The 17,690-nt window shown below is 39.1% G+C and overlaps 1 long non-coding RNA gene across 1 annotated transcript; it reads right to left on the bottom strand.

Annotated features, from left to right (window-relative positions):
- Window positions 1-11,874: 11,874 nt before the first annotated feature.
- Window positions 11,875-17,114, bottom strand: LOC135279358 (uncharacterized). The gene is made up of 3 exons (XR_010346625.1): window positions 16,192-17,114; window positions 13,065-13,183; window positions 11,875-12,668 (listed from the first exon to the last, which is right to left on the bottom strand). It is a non-coding gene; the product is annotated as an uncharacterized LOC135279358 (long non-coding RNA).
- Window positions 17,115-17,690: the final 576 nt, after the last annotated feature.

Raw genomic sequence — 17,690 nt, 5'->3', positions numbered from 1 at the left:
AGTGCACCTGGTCTTGGTGTAAGTTAATTGTAGCTTCTGCTAAGGTGCTGTCTGCATGGGTAGCTTGCTGGTTTTTTTTTTGGTTGGTTTTTTTTGTTGTTGTGCAAGTGTGGAAGGCAAAAAGCTGAGGCGATGACATTACTGTCACCTGCTTAAAACAGTATGAAGTTCTTCAAGAATCGGCATAATCTCCAGGGCTCACTGTTTTCCATGAAAGCATTTATTTCAGTCAAAATACTTCACGTTCTTCTCTACACAGACATTTCAAGAAAAGTTAAAAACATGCCATTTTAAAGGGAAGCCTTACCTTTCTTTGCAGTTATACTTGCTTTTCAGTAGATTGTGCCATTGTGGAATGAAATCACAGACCTTATTAGGAACAGAGGATTAACATGGAGGGTAAATAAACTGAGATGCTTCTAATAAAAGTTGTAATTGAAACAGTTTTAGATTGGCGAACAAGACTTGCTGTTCACCTTCTTGATTTTTATTTCATTGTTTTATCTAGCATCATCCTCAGTAACCTACCCTTTAATTCTGTTTAAATTAAAACCAAGATAGCATCTCCCTTTTTTTCTCCCCTGCTTTATTTTATTTTATGTGTGATTTGCCCTCTCAGAGCAAGGGGAAACAATCTTGCCCATCTACTTGTAAAAGCATGATGAATCTTTTGAATATGCGAATGTAAGATCTGTTGTTCAAGATGTCATGTTTTTCCCTCTGTTGTTAGCTGGGAGACAACACGGAATACCCTGATTTACCTGTGTAATCCCAGTGTGTCTCAGGTGCCAGGACTTGCTGTTGAGATCAGCATGTCTCCTGTCAGAAATGGTTGGAGTGAGACAGGGACGGCACGACCACTGGGCGCAAAAAGCTGCAGAGGTCAGGATTCAAGGACAGCCAGCGTGGCAGTGATGTGGCAGTGACAAGTTGTCAAGCGAGCAAATATGAAAGCGGGGTCGGGAGGGAGGGAGAAGGAAAAAAAAATCTTGTCATTCCTGATGAAATATTCAGCGTAGCAGGTAGCAGTGGGCTGAATGGGTTGCGCTCATGAGTTTGGGGATTGCTTGCAGTGGAGAGGTGTCCTGGGCTTGTGAGGGCTCTTTGCTGCCCTGATGGCTCTCCACAAGAGATGCCCTGCACAAATCGCCTGCTTTAAATTTTTGATTAAGTATTGCACTCCTGTTTATAGGAGTAGCAACATCAGGCTTGGGTCAGACACCTTTTAGAGCCCTAAACTGCTGGTAAGTCATCCATATAGATCCTTGAGTGATTATGGAGGGATGTTGTAGAGAAATTTGGAAAGGGAACAGTGATGACAGTTCTGAATGATCATAAATAATCGTCATTAACAACTCTGCTGTGTAATTTAGTGGGTTTGTTTTCAGACATTTTAAATTTTATTTTGAATTTTTTGTACTGCGTTGAGTTGAAACACTTCTGTTTGTGGTTCTGTGTATTCCATAGTACATGAGATAATAGCATAGTTTATTTGTCCCTGAAACAGACTGCAGTAATACGGTGACTTTCATCTCCTGGCATATTTGCAGAATTCTTGATACCAGTTTTCTTAATGGTAATAGCTGTTCACTACATGCACATTATTCCTTGGATCAGGAAGACTTTCCCCAGCCTGCATATGTGTACGTGCACACTAATCCTGCATGTATATGCAGAATAAATGTTAATTTAAGCTTGATTAGTGTAATCTCATTAAGAATAAATACTACAAGAAGTGTGTCATGATTCCCAGTGAAGTCCTTGAAGAGCTTGCTGTAATATGAGGAAAAATGGTGTATTTCTCTTCTGCAAGTATGCTTGCATGTTCTGCTATGTGGGATTTAGCAATTTAGCAATCATAGTTCTTTTTGTCAATGTGTACAATTGTTCTTAAATTAGTAAACACAATCCAGTGCTTTGTTGTGGATATACATGGAAAAATGCTTTAAATATGTCTTGTGTATTAAATTTCTTCAGGGTGTACTTTTAACTGCCATCAGTTACTTTTTAAGTTTAACTTTTCATTTCTTTACATGAGGGAGCAGCTGCATATTGACAAGTAGTGATGCTAAAGGGAGGAATAGAAAGTTGTCTTTACTATCCTACTCTCTCCTTCCTATAAAAAACAATTTAATTATTTTTTAATTCATCTGCAGCTGCTTAGGTTATAGCTGTGGTAGTGGAGGGCTAGAAGGAATGAAAACACCCTAAATCCATAGTCAATAAGTCAGTATTTAAAAATGGATAAATATTACTTTTTAGCCTTACAGAAATAGGCTTAGTTGCTTGAGAACATAGATGGAAGGAAAAATTCCTGAGGCAAAATGGTCTTGGAATGAAAAGAGAAAAGAAGTTTAACTGAAAACAAAGCTATGAAAATGTTTAATGGTTCAGTGTGGGTTTGTCTCATGCCAGAGCAATACAGCTGAAGAACAGCCATAGGAGTTTAAATATAAAAACAGACACCAGAAGAGTGACAGCAGTCAGTGCAGAGGGAAGGAGAGGAGGGTCTGTCAGCTGGGATCTCCTCCACCTGAGGGCTGGGGAGCATCAGCATCTTTGCCTCAGCAGAGCTCCAACAACTGCGCTGGAGCCAAAGCCGCGCCGTGCGGGGATTTGGCAGGGGCTTCTCAGAGCTGCAGGCTGGCTCTCACACTGCCATGTGCTCTCACTCCCTGCTGCTGCTTACTGCAGGTGATAGCACAATGATATCAAAGACTTTCCAGTCAGTCTCCCTCTCTAGAGCATTATGGCTTTCAAGTAAAACAACAACAACAACAACAAAAGTGGAAGAGTTTTTTTGAGGTGGACTAAAGCAAAAGACCCCAAACGATAAATGCTGAAATCCAGCAGAGAAGTTGTTCAATATTGATAATGTGGGTATGTGAGATGTTCTTTTCTCGGCATCAAGTTGGCATCTGAAGTGCTTGTAAAAGAGAATTTGGACTTTGATTTTTAAAATGCAGATTTCTAGCTTTTTTTCACTTGCAAACTTTCCTTGGAAATGTAATGTCATGCTTCCTATTAATGGAAGACCTTTTCAGTTACCATATTATGAAATATAAAACTTTTCATTCCTTTCACTTCTAGAAAAGGAGAAATTGTGAAGAACACTCACAACCTCCTCCTCCAGAGGAATGCTCCTAACCCTTTGTACCCCATCTATTCCACTGATTATTTGGGCACCCTGTAGGAAGGTATACATTTGTGCATATTCCTTAAAAATTGTGAGAAGTACCTCTTAATTAAGACTTACACAGACACTAACTGACCACTTAATTTTTGCTGTAATAAGTGCTGACATTGGTTTTTAAATTCTTTTAAAATATATCATTCAGAGCCTTTACACACTCCCATTATGTGCTAGAGGATGTGGTGTAGTCTCTGGTGTTGTCTGAGAGTTAATGTGCTTCCAGTTTTGTCAGTTTGGCTCTTGCAGAGGAATAATTGAGTATCTGTAGTTTTAGACACTTGTTCCTGGTGGGTCTTGCTGTCGCCCATCTTCACCTTGTGAAGACTCTCTCACAAGATTCTTTTTCTATGAATAAGTGATAAAGTGCCAGTCAGTGCTGTCTTTAGGGTCACTTTGGAATTCAGCTCTCTGAAAGGTGGCTGGTAAGGGATATTTTCATTCATCTGGGAATGAAAAGTTGCTGCAGCAATCTCATGTGTATTTTTCCTGTGTCTGATGCAAGCAAAAATACTGGGAGAGACAGAAAACTCTGCTTATCTGTAGCCTGTTTACTTCTCTGGTTTTAGAAATCATGATTGTTTTGCAACCTTGTGATTCTTACCTGAGAGAACTTAAAATCCTACCAGGTGTCTGTGTACATTACACAGTGAGTGCTCTGACATTTGTGTGGAGAGGCACAGCAGTGATTGTTTTGTGCAATATCCATAATTTTCTTATTTTAAGGCTCTGACTTGGTCAAGTATTTAGGCGCATGCTCACTTATGGCTGTTTTGCTTCACATCAGTGAATTTTTTTTGTTTGTTTTTTTTTGCACAGCTAAGAAATCAGAAGCCTCTAAAAATCTAAATATAAGTCTGTAGGAAATTTGGCGAAACCATCATTTCACCAAATCCTGTTATTGCTCAGTTATTATTGCTCAGCTCTTGTTTGAGCCATGTCTTACAGCAAAAAGACACCTCATAGGTAATGTGTGTCCTGGCTTGCCAAGCTGCTTAAAAAGTCTCTCGTTGTCTGCACTATAACATTCAGTAGTGTGTATTACTAATAGAATAAAATGAAAAATGTATTTCTTTAACACTGTCATCTCTGTCTCTGACATGCATCTTGAGATGATTTGCAAATGCTCAGTTGTGTAAGTGGCTTACAGAGGAAAATCAGTTAGCCTCTAATGTTATGCTGATGCATGGCCAGTTCCTTGAACCCATTAATGAACTAATCTCTGATACTCTAATAAATGGTATTCTTGCATTTGGATACTGCACATTTTGACTCAGGTAAAATCAACATTAAAAAAAAATTAAATGGATCATGGGCCTTATCCTTCCTTTTTCTTATATGTCCTTTGAGAGATATTAGGAAGTTTGCTATCCAAAGCAAAAATGATGTTGTATATTTTTCTTTTTTTCTGTGCTAAAACAAGATTAGTAAAATCTTCACTTTGCTTTTGGCTAACCACTGAGCTAAACAGCAACCTCTACACACAGAACAATCTTCTAAAACAATATACCAGGACACTTGTATTAGGCACAAGGTAATTTTTCTTTATTTCCCTTTCTATCATCACTGATTATGAAAATAGTTTTGTGTAAGTACAGATTCTCTCTCCCTTATAATCAGCTACCTCCTGCCCGATTCCTTAATTAATGACATAATTCAGTGTTCTGCACATCACAATCACTTCCAGGGTTGTGAAATATGATCAGAGCTGCCTGGAATGTGTGTAGTGAGCCCCCCAAGCAAAGGTCGTGCCTCTGTTGTTTTCCTATCCACAGAAAAAAATATGCTCTAAATCTGGATGATTTTCATCTTCAGATTAAAGAATGAACAATTGAAAACCTCCAGAGAGAGAGAGAATAAGTATAAAACTTCTAGAAACAGCAAAAGCTCCGGTAATCTTCCTTCTTAAGCTGTCTCAGAAGTCTGTTTCTGAGTGCCTGGACTACTGCCCACTGTGGGACAGAGGTGGGGAATCAAATCTCACTTGTCTCAATTTTGGGGTTTTTTTGTCTTTTTTTAAATTTTTTTTAATTTTTTTTTTTAAATTTTGGAATCTGACAGGTCAGGACTGAGAAGTTCCAGTGTGTTTCACCTTGTAGTGTAAACCATTTCTCAGCAGTTGTGTCTGTCAGTGTTTAACCCCAGCTCAGCACCACCAACTGCTCACTCCCTGCAGAGCTATGGGACAGGGAGAGGAGCAGAGCAGGAAAACTGAGAGAGCTCCTGGGCTGAGGTAAAGACAGTGTAAAGTAAAAGCCATACAAGCAAAGCAAGGATTTCATGCTCTGGGTGCCATGGGCAGCAGGCAGGTGTTCAGCCTTCTCCAGGAAATCTGGGCTCCATCCCACACAGCAGGGACTTGGGAAGGCAAACACAATCCTTGCCATCCTGCCCTCCCTCTGTCACCTGCTCCCTCCACGTTTCCAGAATGGAGGTGGGACTCAGTGATCTTAGAGGTCTTTTCCAACCTAAATTATTTGGTGTGGTGTGAAATACACCGTGGGTCAGTTGGGGTCAGCTGTCCCAGCTGTGTCCCAGTGCAGTCACTGCTCGGGTGCTGGGAGAGGCAGAAATGGCCTTGCCGCTGTGAGAGCCCTGCCCAGCAATAATGAAATCATCTCTGTATTTTCAACACTGTTTTCAGCACAAATATAAACCACAGCCCCACAGCAGCTATGAAGAGAATTAACTCTGTCCCAGCCAAAACCAGTTCATTTTCAGCTTGACTGTTCAAACATCAGGGGCAGGAAAGAGGGTGGTTAATGCTTCACTCCACAGGTATTGACAACCAGCTGGAAGATCTAGGGTGTGTGGGGGGAAATCCAAACCCTAAAGTCATTCAGTATTTCAGTGGAATTTATCTAAGCCACATATCTTTTCTAGAGTGCATATTTTTTCTAGTCTGTAGAGATGTTTCCAGTAGAGTTCCAGAATCATTAACAGTGCTCCCCTAAAAATCCCCAACTGTGTTCTGTAGCTCTGCACCTTTCAGTCTCTCTCATAAGCTGCTGTTGCATTGCTGGTTGAGTGTGTAAATCCATGTATTTCCTCAGTGAAAAACCACCACAGAGCTCCTGAGATTTTGCTCTGTGAGTGCCAAGGTACTTTGCATACTGTCTGAGTTTCTTTTCCTTGGGACATGCAAAATGTACAGGTCAGGTTTACACTGCCTCTGGTTTAGGTAAAATCTTTTCACTTGCTTCCTGTATTGGTGAGTTGGCTCTAATGTCTGTTCACAAATCTATCTGAAAAGGCACAAATTTTATTCAAATTTTCTGTAGCTCCCCTAATCTTAATATTTATTTTGATGATGCAAAGGTGAAGAATAGTAAACACCTTTCAGGTAAAATGCAGTGAGTTTCAAGATATCTGGCATTGACTAACTTAAAAAGTTTTTAATAAGTCTGGGGAATTCCTTAGAAAATAGCTGTTTAGTACTTTGCCAAATGTTTAGGTGCTTTTTTCTTTTTTTAAAAAAAAATTCTCAGAGTTACTGTATTGGCTTTACAACTGGAATATCTCTAATTCGACGTAACTGGTGAGAACAGAGAGTAAGATTTCATACAAGTCAATGGCTCTTTATTCCTTTCTTGAAATAGTTAGAACTACATTAGACCGTGGGACAGGGAGGGCCATGGGACAGGCCACACACCACTGGGGTGGGGTTTTTATTTCTGAGAGGGAAAAAGAAGGCTTATGGCAAATGGATTCTCTCTATGCTGGAAAAAAATATTAGCAATATTTCACACACTTCTTATATACATAAAAAGAATGTGAAGTATTTTATATACATATAAATTATACATATATAAAATTATACAAATATATAATATAAAAATAAAATTATATATTAGTTATATACAGAGTATATAGCTAAATATATAGATATATATTCGTAAATATAAAAATTATATATATAAAATTATATTAATATCCCTGTCTATATAAATTGGGAATTTTCCCTTTTCTATCTACTCCTTTTTTTTTGTCTACCTCAAGTCTCTGAACAGGTTTAGTTAATCACTGCTTATATCAATATGTAATTCGGATACGGTGGTTGCAAATTTTGATTCCCATTTCTTTTGAGTTGCTTGACGAGAACTAAGCAGCTGGGGAATGGTTCTTATAAAATTATACATCGAAAGTAGTGCAGGCGCAATGGAAATATTAATGAACGTGATTGTTTTGACACATAAGAATTAGAGCATGTTTAAATATTATACATAGTGTATGAACTGCTGGCACAAAATTAGAAACATGAGATTTTTTTTTTGTCTAGCAAATATAGTTCGGCTTTAAGTTCTTCTCAGACTTAAAGAAGTCAGTTTATTTAAGTCAGCTTCTGAGGCCTTTTAAAGTCTCTGTATTTCAGATTAAATGCAGCCAAAGAGACTGCATATAAGAGGGGTTTGGTGAACTCCAAAGCTGTTTCAATTCAAAAAACCAGGTTAATCCACCCTAATTTACTCTATGTTCCATTTTTATGTTTATAAAATGGAATTTACTGTTGGTTTTTTAGCAGTGTTAAAATTTATATTTGGTAAATTCTATACTTTTGGCATAATTTATACTTTTTACTCTTTTGCCCATTTTTTTTTTAATGCAAATAACAGTAGACATACAATGCATTTGTCTGATGTCCTAAAATAAAATGCAAAATTTACAGGGTTATAAAACCATGGGTTAGAAAAGATTTAGAGGATCTTGAGCCAGGGCTATTTTCAGATGTTTGTGTTGGGGTGTGTGGGATTTGCAGGATGTTTTATGCTAAGAGCTTTTCAAAGTGTTTGTTTAGTAATACTGTCTGTTGTGGTTTTTTCATGTTTTACAAACTGTCCTTGTTTTAAATGGCAAGATACGATCCCAAAATTTTAATGGCCAAATCTGTCCTAGAAAGTATTCAAATATTCAGCTGTGATTGGAACAGTCAGTAGGCTGATATTTTTACATTTGGGCTTCATGATGGAATTCTGTTTCTTAGCTTTATTAATGGAGGCTTTTGGGATTTTTTTAAAAAATAATAATAGAGTTTGAGATATGGAAATGTGTGCTGGAAGGCTTGTTTTTTAAGTAGGAAACTAAATATGTCTTAAAGGATAACTTTGTTTAAATGACTGAAATTATGAATAGTATATACTTGACCTGCTTTTAAAATTACTCATATTTCTTTATAATATAATGTAATTCATGCAGCTAATGTGTTCTGTTTTTGAAAATTGAAAAATCAAGTGTGTTCATCATCCAGCTCACACTTCTATCCATAGGCATCTCTATGGAGAAGTGTCATCTTGGTATACTGATCATTCTGGGGTTAGACTGAACTCTGAATTCCTGGTTCACTCAGATTTCTGAATGACAATGCCGTCTAGTTAGATATAAGTTCCTAGTAGAAAGTGGTCAAATAAACAAGAATGAAAGTTGCAATATAAGAATTTAAATTTCTTAAAGAATGTTTTATTTTATTAAAATAAATGGAAATGGTTAATCAAGTATCTATTCCAAAACCCACTGATTTTCAGCAACAGAGTTTCCCTCATGTTCTGTGTCAAAGTACAGACAACCTTATTGTAGTGGTTATTTTGTGTGCAAGCTCTAGTTTCAAACGCTGTACAGCCTAGGACAGCTCTGTCAGGGTTACACAGAGCTTTTGGGTGGTCTCTGGATGTTCCTCTTGGGCTGTTGCTTCTCAAGCCAGGTATCTGACATTCTGCTTGAGAACTTGGGGAATTTGCACTGCCAGTAGTTAAGATGCTTTCTACTGGCTTGTTTGATTGCCCAGATCAATTCAACCTTTAATAACTTGATCAGCAAAGAATTGTCTTTGGAATATTTTAAGGAGTCTCTAATTCAGCTTTCTTTGGCAGAATTTCACTTAACTGCTGTGGGAAGAAAAACATTTTTAGTACAAGACATTGAAATTTCTTTACTGAGTGCTGGACAGTGACAAGTGGACATACCCAGGCCCAAAATATCAATGTAAAATACTTTGGAATCTCTTTTAAAATTAATCTTTTCATCTTCCCTTTTCCTCCATAGCTGCATGCTTTGTCAGGTGAAGTTTACCCGTAAGGATGACTTATGTGCTTAATTAAGTCTCTGGGTTATATCTTAGACTACACTCAATCTGTGCAGCAGATGCATGTCCTGCGTTTCTGACCCTCATCAGTAGTTCCAAAGAGCACTGTTGTGCAACTCCATGGCTTTAGCTTGCATGAGGAGAGGCTGAGGAAGGTGAGATGATCTTGGTTTTCATTGTAAGACAGGTACTTAACATACAGTGCTTATACTCTGGGTGCAGGTACTAATACTTGTAGATATTGTGCAGGAATAAATAGTTTTGCAGCTCTCAGGTTCCTGCTGTTTACTTGAGCTGGATACTTGCCTGGTTTTGTTTTGTTTTAACCAGCTACACTGGGAAAGAGAATGAGTAGACCTGCAGAGATCAGCTGAACCTGACAGAACCTGCTGCAGGAGAGTAGCTGGCTTCCTGCAGGAGGTGCATTCTGCAGGTGTGACTGTGACTGCAGGAGGTGCAGCCTGCAGGTGTGACTGTGACTGCAGGAGGTGCAGCCTGCAGGTGTGACTGTGACTGCAGGAGGTGCAGCCTGCAGGTGTGACTGTGACTGCAGGAGGTGCAGCCTGCAGGTGTGACTGTGGCTGTAGGAGGTGCAGCCTGCAGGTGTGACTGTGGCTGCAGGAGGTGCAGCCTGCAGGTGTGACTGTGGCTGCAGGAGGTGCAGCCTGCAGGTGTGACTGTGGCTGCAGGAGGTGCAGCCTGCAGGTGTGACTGTGGCTGCAGGAGGTGCAGCCTGCAGGTGTGACTGTGGCTGCAGGAGGTGCAGCCTGCAGGTGCGACTGTGACTCTGGAGAAGGTGCAGCCTGCAGGTGCGAGTGTGGCTCTGCAGGAGGTGCAGCCTGCAGGTGTGACTGTGGCTGCAGGAGGTGCAGCCTGCAGGTGTGACTGTGGCTCTGGAGAAGGTGCAGCCTGCAGGTGTGACTGTGGCTGCAGGAGGTGCAGCCTGCAGGTGGCTCTGGAGAAGGTGCAGCCTGCAGGTGTGACTGTGACTCTGGAGAAGGTGCAGCCTGCAGGTGCGAGTGTGGCTCTGCAGGAGGTACAGCCTGCAGGTGTGACTGTGGCTGCAGGAGGTGCATTCTGTAGGTGTACTGTGGGTCTGGTGAAGGTGCAGCCTGCAGATGTGACTGTGGCTGCAGGAGGTGCAGCCTGCAGGTGTGACTCACCTGGCTTGGGAGAATTGGTTCTTTCCCTCGTGTGAGTTCAGGCCTAGGTTTGGACAGAAGGAGGTTTCATGGTGTTTAATGCACTGAACACACACACAGGTAATGGCTGTGCCTCAGAGCAAGAAATCCTAGTAAATCTCTGGGTCTGCTCCCTGGTGCCACCCATGGAGGGAGCTGTATGGTCCAGGGCCATGAGGTCAGGAGAGGGGTCTGTGCAGCAAGGAACTTTGCCCCTGAGTTTTTGAAAGCTCTTGGCCTGGTGTGTTTCTCCCATTTCCGAGCTAGCTCTAATCTGTTTAGTATCTGGCATTTCTTTGTTTGGTGTCATCATGGTGTTCCTAAAAGGGTATGTTTTGCCCCTTGGAAAAACAAGAAATTCTTGTATATTGTCTGCAATTAAAAACCCCAAACCAACAAGACCAACCAAACAAAACCAAAATCCCACAAAAAATCTAAACAACTACCCAAACACAGAAATACAGTGACTTGTTTATATAGAAGTAATATTTTTTCTTTCTTTTTGATATATTTCTCCCTGTGGTGTGTGTCTGTGATACACTGAGGTTTGGGGTGGTTTATTTTGTAGCTTACATTCAGGATAACTGCAGGCAGTAATGTTAAGAGTGAAGCTTGTTTGTTTTTTGTTTACATTCTTCTTATTAAATCTATTGGCTGTTTGTTTTCAGATTTGTTTCAGTTATTTACTGTTTTTCCTAAAATGATATTTTGATGCTCTTTTTCTCTGCTGTTGCTCTTGATGGTTTGGTATTTATTGGAATGCAGGAATCATGGTGAGGATATTGATCTGTGCTGGTCTTTTTTTTCTTTCTTTCACATGGTCATTTAGATTGAGCCATCTGCTTGCCTAATAGTAGGAATGCTGAAGAAAGACATTTTCTTTTCAGCTCACATATGAATTGTACTTTTACATAGCGGTTATTCCCTTGCAAATAAGATTGAACTATGAATTGGTTGCATCATGTATAAAATCATGAAAACGAATGTTCCTCCAAAATATTTTCTTTGGTGTTGGTTCTTTGTCACTGCCCCACTATGGATTCAAGCTGTGACATATGAAGTGCATTTTTTCTGTAATCGCTGCTGTAAGTGGGCAAGAAAAAGGACCATCTTTATTCTGCTAATTTTCTCACAGTTAATATGAGAAAAAAACTTTGATAAATGACCTTCATCCAAGGGCCTGAAATACTTTGCAAGATGGCTTTGTGTGGCATTGTTGATTAGGAGAGGGAGGAGGACACATCTCCTGGAAATCTGCTCCATGCTGAGGACTGCCAGTGAGCCTGCACAGGAATGCAAATAGAACCTACAGAACCTGACCCCTGGGCCCCACCCACTTTAGAGAACTGAAATTTATTTTAAGCAAAATTTATATAAAATTCAATACTTGACAGTCTGAAACCAACCAAATATCTTGTGTCCTTTTGATTGAGTGATTAAGTGGGAAAATAACACAGGCAGGAGATGTTGTGGTGGACGTGGTTTAGCCTGGTCTCCATTGCATTCCTGGTAACCTGAACAGGCCACTCTGTGCATTGGTCACAGAACTGGCCATGGACTGCCACGATGGGGGCTCCAGCAGGTTCTCCAGAGAGGTGCCACAGGCAAGTTTAATATTTGTTAAATTGCAGGCGGGAGTAGACAGGGCAGAGGTGGTCCTGCAGGATATTGCTGACTTCTCTAGGCTAAAACATGGGAGTTTCCTGGGTTTCTTTGAGAGTCTGGGGATGGGAAGGCTCTGCTGTGACATCTGTCTGGAGTAACCCCATTACCAACCTCTAAACTCATAATTGTTCTCTCAGGAGGAAAATTTACCCCTTTGCAAAGGAAACCTGTGCAATCAGCCCAAAGAGATGTGTGAGTTTCGATTATCAGGAATATCAGTAATGCTGTTAAATGAAATCCTTCAGTAGTTTGACTGCTAAACATTATGGGTAAATCTGGTTCACATTTAGTTTCCACTGAGCTGTGTCTTTCTTATCTGTTTGCTGTCTCATTATTCCTTGGTAAACTCTGTAATTTCTAGCCCTGCACTTGGGAACACTCCTTGGCATGCAGTACGGTTGTCTTAAAATTCACTGTAACATCTTAGCCCTCTTGCATGATGTTTCTTAAACTCTAGATTCCTTTCTGATGTCTCCAGTGGAAAAGGGTGGAAAAGCATGTCTGGGATTCCACTTCTGCAAATCCTTCTGCTTGTAGTTACTTCAGCAAGTAATCCCTTTGAAATCAATAGGGAACATTCCCAGTAGTAAAAGTTAAAGAGTCTGAAATGTCTTACACAATAAAGCCTAAGGCTGGGAAACACTACAGAATGTTGTATGACTTCATTACAAAGTGCATCACCACAAAAAAAAAAAAAAAAAAAAAAAAAAAGAAAGAAAGAAACCCCATCTTAAGTAACAACTAATGAGGTTGTGTTCAGAGAGTGAGACAGTAAATAATTTTGGAAACTATTGGATTTTCTAGTTGTCATTATTTAAAGTACCTACAGGGGCTTTGTTAAAATCTCAGCTTAAATATTTCAACTTTGAAATAGTGCTTGTTTCAAGAGCACATTAGAAAATCAAGTCTGATCTTTGACATATTCTATGCAATGTTCTCTGCCCTCACTTACCTCACTTATAATCTTCCATGGCTACTTCCCATCCTTTGGTTTTACCTCATTCTCTCCCAACCCTGTTGGCAACCAGCTGTTCTGGTGAGTGTGTAGCTGTGATATCTACTAGTATTCTTCTGGATTAAAAAAAAAAAATTAAATATGTAGAAAAGAAGTATTTGAAAAGTATACAGTTTTAACCAAATATTGAAGTAAATAAGAGTATTTTGAAAAGCATCTCTGAGTCAGGACTTCAGTAGATTACAGCTTAATTAGCAAGGCCAAATTATGTCTGGAAGCACATTTGTAAATTTTGGTAGAAACTGCTCCCATATCTCTGGAGTTGAGTCTGACCTGCTTTTCCACAGCAAGAGTACACAGGCAATGTGCTTCTTCTAATGACAAATTTTCAGAGGCCACAAATTTTGGTTTAAATTTTTCTCCTGAGTATAGAGGAGGCTTTTCATGCTGCTGGAGAGGAAACAAATTGATTATTCATGATGTGAAATCATAAGTGAAAATATGAAAATCTCTTTCCAAATCCTCAAAAGCTGAATAATGACTCAGTATAGATGTCCACTTGCAGTGAATGAAACCTAAAGTGTGTTGCTGAGAACACGTTTTTGATGAAAAAAATACAGGTGATAATGCTGATTTTTAGGTGGTGAAAGAATTCTGTGCAACAACCTCCAGCTCATGTTTGAGCCTGCATATTTACAGCTGTGAAGCAAAACAGAGAATTTGTGAAGTACAAAGGAAGAAAGTTTTACTGTTTTTAAATAGTGGCTTCTGTAATGCCCAGCTGACAGCCCATAGAAATATAATACTATAAAGCTGAGGTGACAGATATGTATGAATGCCACTAAATACAATTTTACAGTGAAAATTTTGTCTTATGAAGGTGAAACTTTTAGATCATATTAGAATTCTAAATTTTTTATGCATAGCAATCAAATGACCTCTCCATATTGCCACATAAAGTATAGATTTAAAGTTAAATGATCCAGTCAGTCATTTAGCATTTTCCTAGGCCATCTTTTTCCAGTAACTAGAGTTGTTTACATAGGATTCTGTTGTTTCTGTGTTTGTATTACTTACATTTTAAGAATTGAAGAAAGAATGACACAGTTAAAAACTGTTTTTAATAGCCTTTGTTTATTTTTAATACGTAGTGTTCCAGGCTCTTGCTCTAATGATTTTTTTCACACTGCATTGATAATTAAATTCATTCATTTTCCAGGCTGCACAATTCTTTTAAAATAAAAAGTTATGGGTAATAATACCTATTATGTTAAAAGTACAGAGGAGAAAAGGGCAGATCCATAGCTTTTAGTACAAGGAGAGCCAATGGATTTTGCAAGTTACAGTTTTAAATAAATCAGAAATCTCAAGTCCTTTCTCTACGCTGCAGGAGTGGTGGGTCTCAAAGAACTGTGTTGTTTTTGTCGTGCAGCAGTGTGTGCTGTGTTTTCCCCAGTAAAGCAGGAGCTGTGGGTATGTGGTGTGCGATCCATCGCAGGATATTTATTTATAGTAATTTTAGAAATGGTGCTAAGTGTTGGTCCTCTTGGATGACTGGAAACTGTTTGTGTGTTGCTACCCCCTCACATACACATGGTAGCAATAATCTTCACACCTCTTCCACTCCCCCTGCCAGAGTGATTTCATGTCAATACATTGGGGAAAATATTGTGAACATGTGAAACGCTGGGAACAGAAGATGCGTATAATAAAAAAATCACCCCATTCTGATCTTATTTATTGGCTTATAAAGCCACTGCAATTTTTATCTGTTTAATGAGATTTTAGATTTTGCAATTTTTAATTTATGCAAAAGGAGTTTACTACTTAATTACTAATAAAGAAGACATTCTTAGCCTCATATTTATTTTTTTGTCATGTTTACAGAACTCAAGAAGAAAAAACATTATGTCCATTTGGTCAAACACATACTTTAATTGTATTTTGAAAAAAATCAGTGCAAATGAGTTAAGAATTAAAAAAAATATTTAAAATACATAATAATCTTATTTTGTAAAATTTACTTTGTGAGCTGGAATATCACCAGTTTTCAAAAGCAATTCACAAAAATAATTCTGAAACAGTGATAAATATAAAATGCTTGAATGAAAAGTGAGAGAAATCTCGATCAATTTGTAGGTATTGTTTTTTTGCTTTTCAGTGCCTGAACTCAGACTCATGAATTCTTTTGGACTCAGTTGGGTGGAATTTTTTTTTCTTTCTTATCTCTGGGTACTTGGTCCTTGATAGGTTGGGCATCTCTTCCCCTGAAATAGCTTTTCTCTTTTTTTGAGCCCTCCTCTTGTTCTTTTTGTCTCTTTACCTTTTGCATTTTACGCATGTTTCTTTTCTTGATTAATCCTCAGTGTAAGTCAGTTAATTCTAAGGTTAATAGAGCTGGTGGAGCCATTGGAACAGAGTCTTGGGGGGCCCTTAGTGGAGTTTCAGCATTAAAAACCCCTTTAGAGGTTTTCCTTTTTACCTGCTTTCTTACAGGTGTATGAAAGGAATGAATGAATGCACAGCCACAGGTGTTCATCCTACTTTCCTCACCTGTTGGAGGGCTGCTGATGCAATTTTCTCCCAGCAGTGTGTTCCATGAGATTTAGGTGTTGACCATTGCTGATGAACATATGCTCTGGCTGAAGACTGATGCCCAGCCTCATCTAATTTTATTTAATAAGAGTACAATGTCCCAGTTGGAGAGTAAAGATTTAAATCTTCTATTATTTCAGGAGTTGAAAATGTTTTGTTCCTGTCATTTTCTTACTTAAAATGTATCTGCTGCCTCTATTACCTGCAGTAATTCTCACCAAGCGTCTCATAACTTTTCATACCTACCTGTAATTAGTGTGGATGGTTCTGCCTAGGGTATCCTCAATTCACAAACTTGTTAAGAACAAATGAGTGACTTACAGGAGATCTGAGCAATAATCACTGATCCCCAAGTTGAACACCACACGACCTGTACCAGTGTCAAGTGCCAACACTGATGCATTTGAAAAGGCAAAGACTGAGATGCCAGCTGAGACACTTGTCCTGTACTAAGGAACAGGATGTTCTCCCCACTAAGGTCCATCACAGAGGGAGTCATGAGGGAGCCCTGATGATCTTTTTAACTCACCTGCTTATATGTGCTGGTACTGTGATCTCCTGTCTCAATTATTTCTGCTAGACATGCCTGAGTGTTCTTTCAGAGCTGAAGACAAGGGTGTTACACTGAGCTCCAGCTTGTGTGTTGGTGGAGATAATGAACTCCCAGATGCTGAATCTTTGAGTTTGTCAGAAGTTGTTAGTCAAATCCTGTAGGAGTACTGAAAGCATTCCTCATGGAAGTCTGGAATCAAAGTAGGTTTGAATCAGCATCATCAAGTTGGATGCATGGCTCCTGTTTGGGCCGACTTCTAATGGAAAGCTTATGAATTAAAAAGAGTCATCCAGAAAGGGAAAGGGCAGGTAAGAGGAAGCAGGCTCAGGAACACTGAAAGTAGCAAATCCAGTAAATTTTAAGCTAACTTTTAATAAATATGTTGCAAGGGACCTCGGATTATTAGGTAGTGTGATATTGAACAATTCTATTAATAGTGGCAAAACAGGCTTTTCTGAATGACACTTTGTAAATGAGTGAACTGAAGTGAATATCTCCTTGAAATCCTATGGGAATGTGACTTCTTGGGTAATTCTAACAGGGAATTTGAACTCTTTATTACAAAAGACTGGCCACCATGTAACAATTCCAAGCAGGCTTGAGGTTTGGCAGAAATCTCTGTATGAACTGTTTCATTTTGTAACTACATATTGCCCTTCAAAGGGTGAGAAAGCCGAAAATTGCAGCTAATTTAATTACTGTTTTTCTAATGGCTGAAATTGGTATATACTCTTACAGGGTCACTGTCCTGTGAATTTCCTTAACGATACCATATAAAAGGGATTTTGGTACAAAAATTAGGTAACAATTGAGGAAAAGTGAGCATATGCTTTGCAGTGAGAGGTGTCTGCTGGCTGCCTGAGGGGAACCCTGATCCTTCAATAAACTGCTAAGGTCAGTCTAATGGAGAGGAGGAGAACTTCTTGAGGGGAAAGGCTCAGGGTCTTCTGACCTCCTGCAGGTCCTGCCTGAGCCTTTAGCATCCTTACAGGTGCAGTCCTGGGCCCTGAGCTTTCTTCAGCCTGCAGGAGATGTCCTGCCTTACAGGGGATTTTCGCTTAAAAACACTAAGTTCCTTAGACAAAAGGAAGTCTCTTCCCATTTTGAAGAGTCTGTAAAATCTGTCGTACGATGAATTTATATCACACTATGCAAATATTCTTAAAAACCTTTAAGTTTGCTTTGCAGAAATGTATCAAGGCTTAAAGAAAAAGAGAACATGCTGAAGAGTCCTTTGTGGATTTAACAAACCTCACTACATTTTTCAGGCAGAAATGTGATTTTATGTTACAATACATTTGTGAAAACCCAATTTCGCTATTCAGCGTTGTGTTTATCCTAATAACTAGTTATTTCACTGGCTTCCTCAACAAAGAGAAATAAAAACCAGGAAGAAATTATCCAGTTGGTGGTAAAATCACAGTGTAGGCATACTTACAAGAGCAGAATTACTACAAGTCTTGTTCCTTTGATGA

This window comes from Passer domesticus, chromosome 12, assembly GCF_036417665.1.
Source record: "Passer domesticus isolate bPasDom1 chromosome 12, bPasDom1.hap1, whole genome shotgun sequence".
NCBI classification, from domain to species: Eukaryota; Metazoa; Chordata; class Aves; order Passeriformes; family Passeridae; genus Passer; species Passer domesticus.
This window is presented reverse-complemented; position numbering and strand designations above follow the sequence as displayed.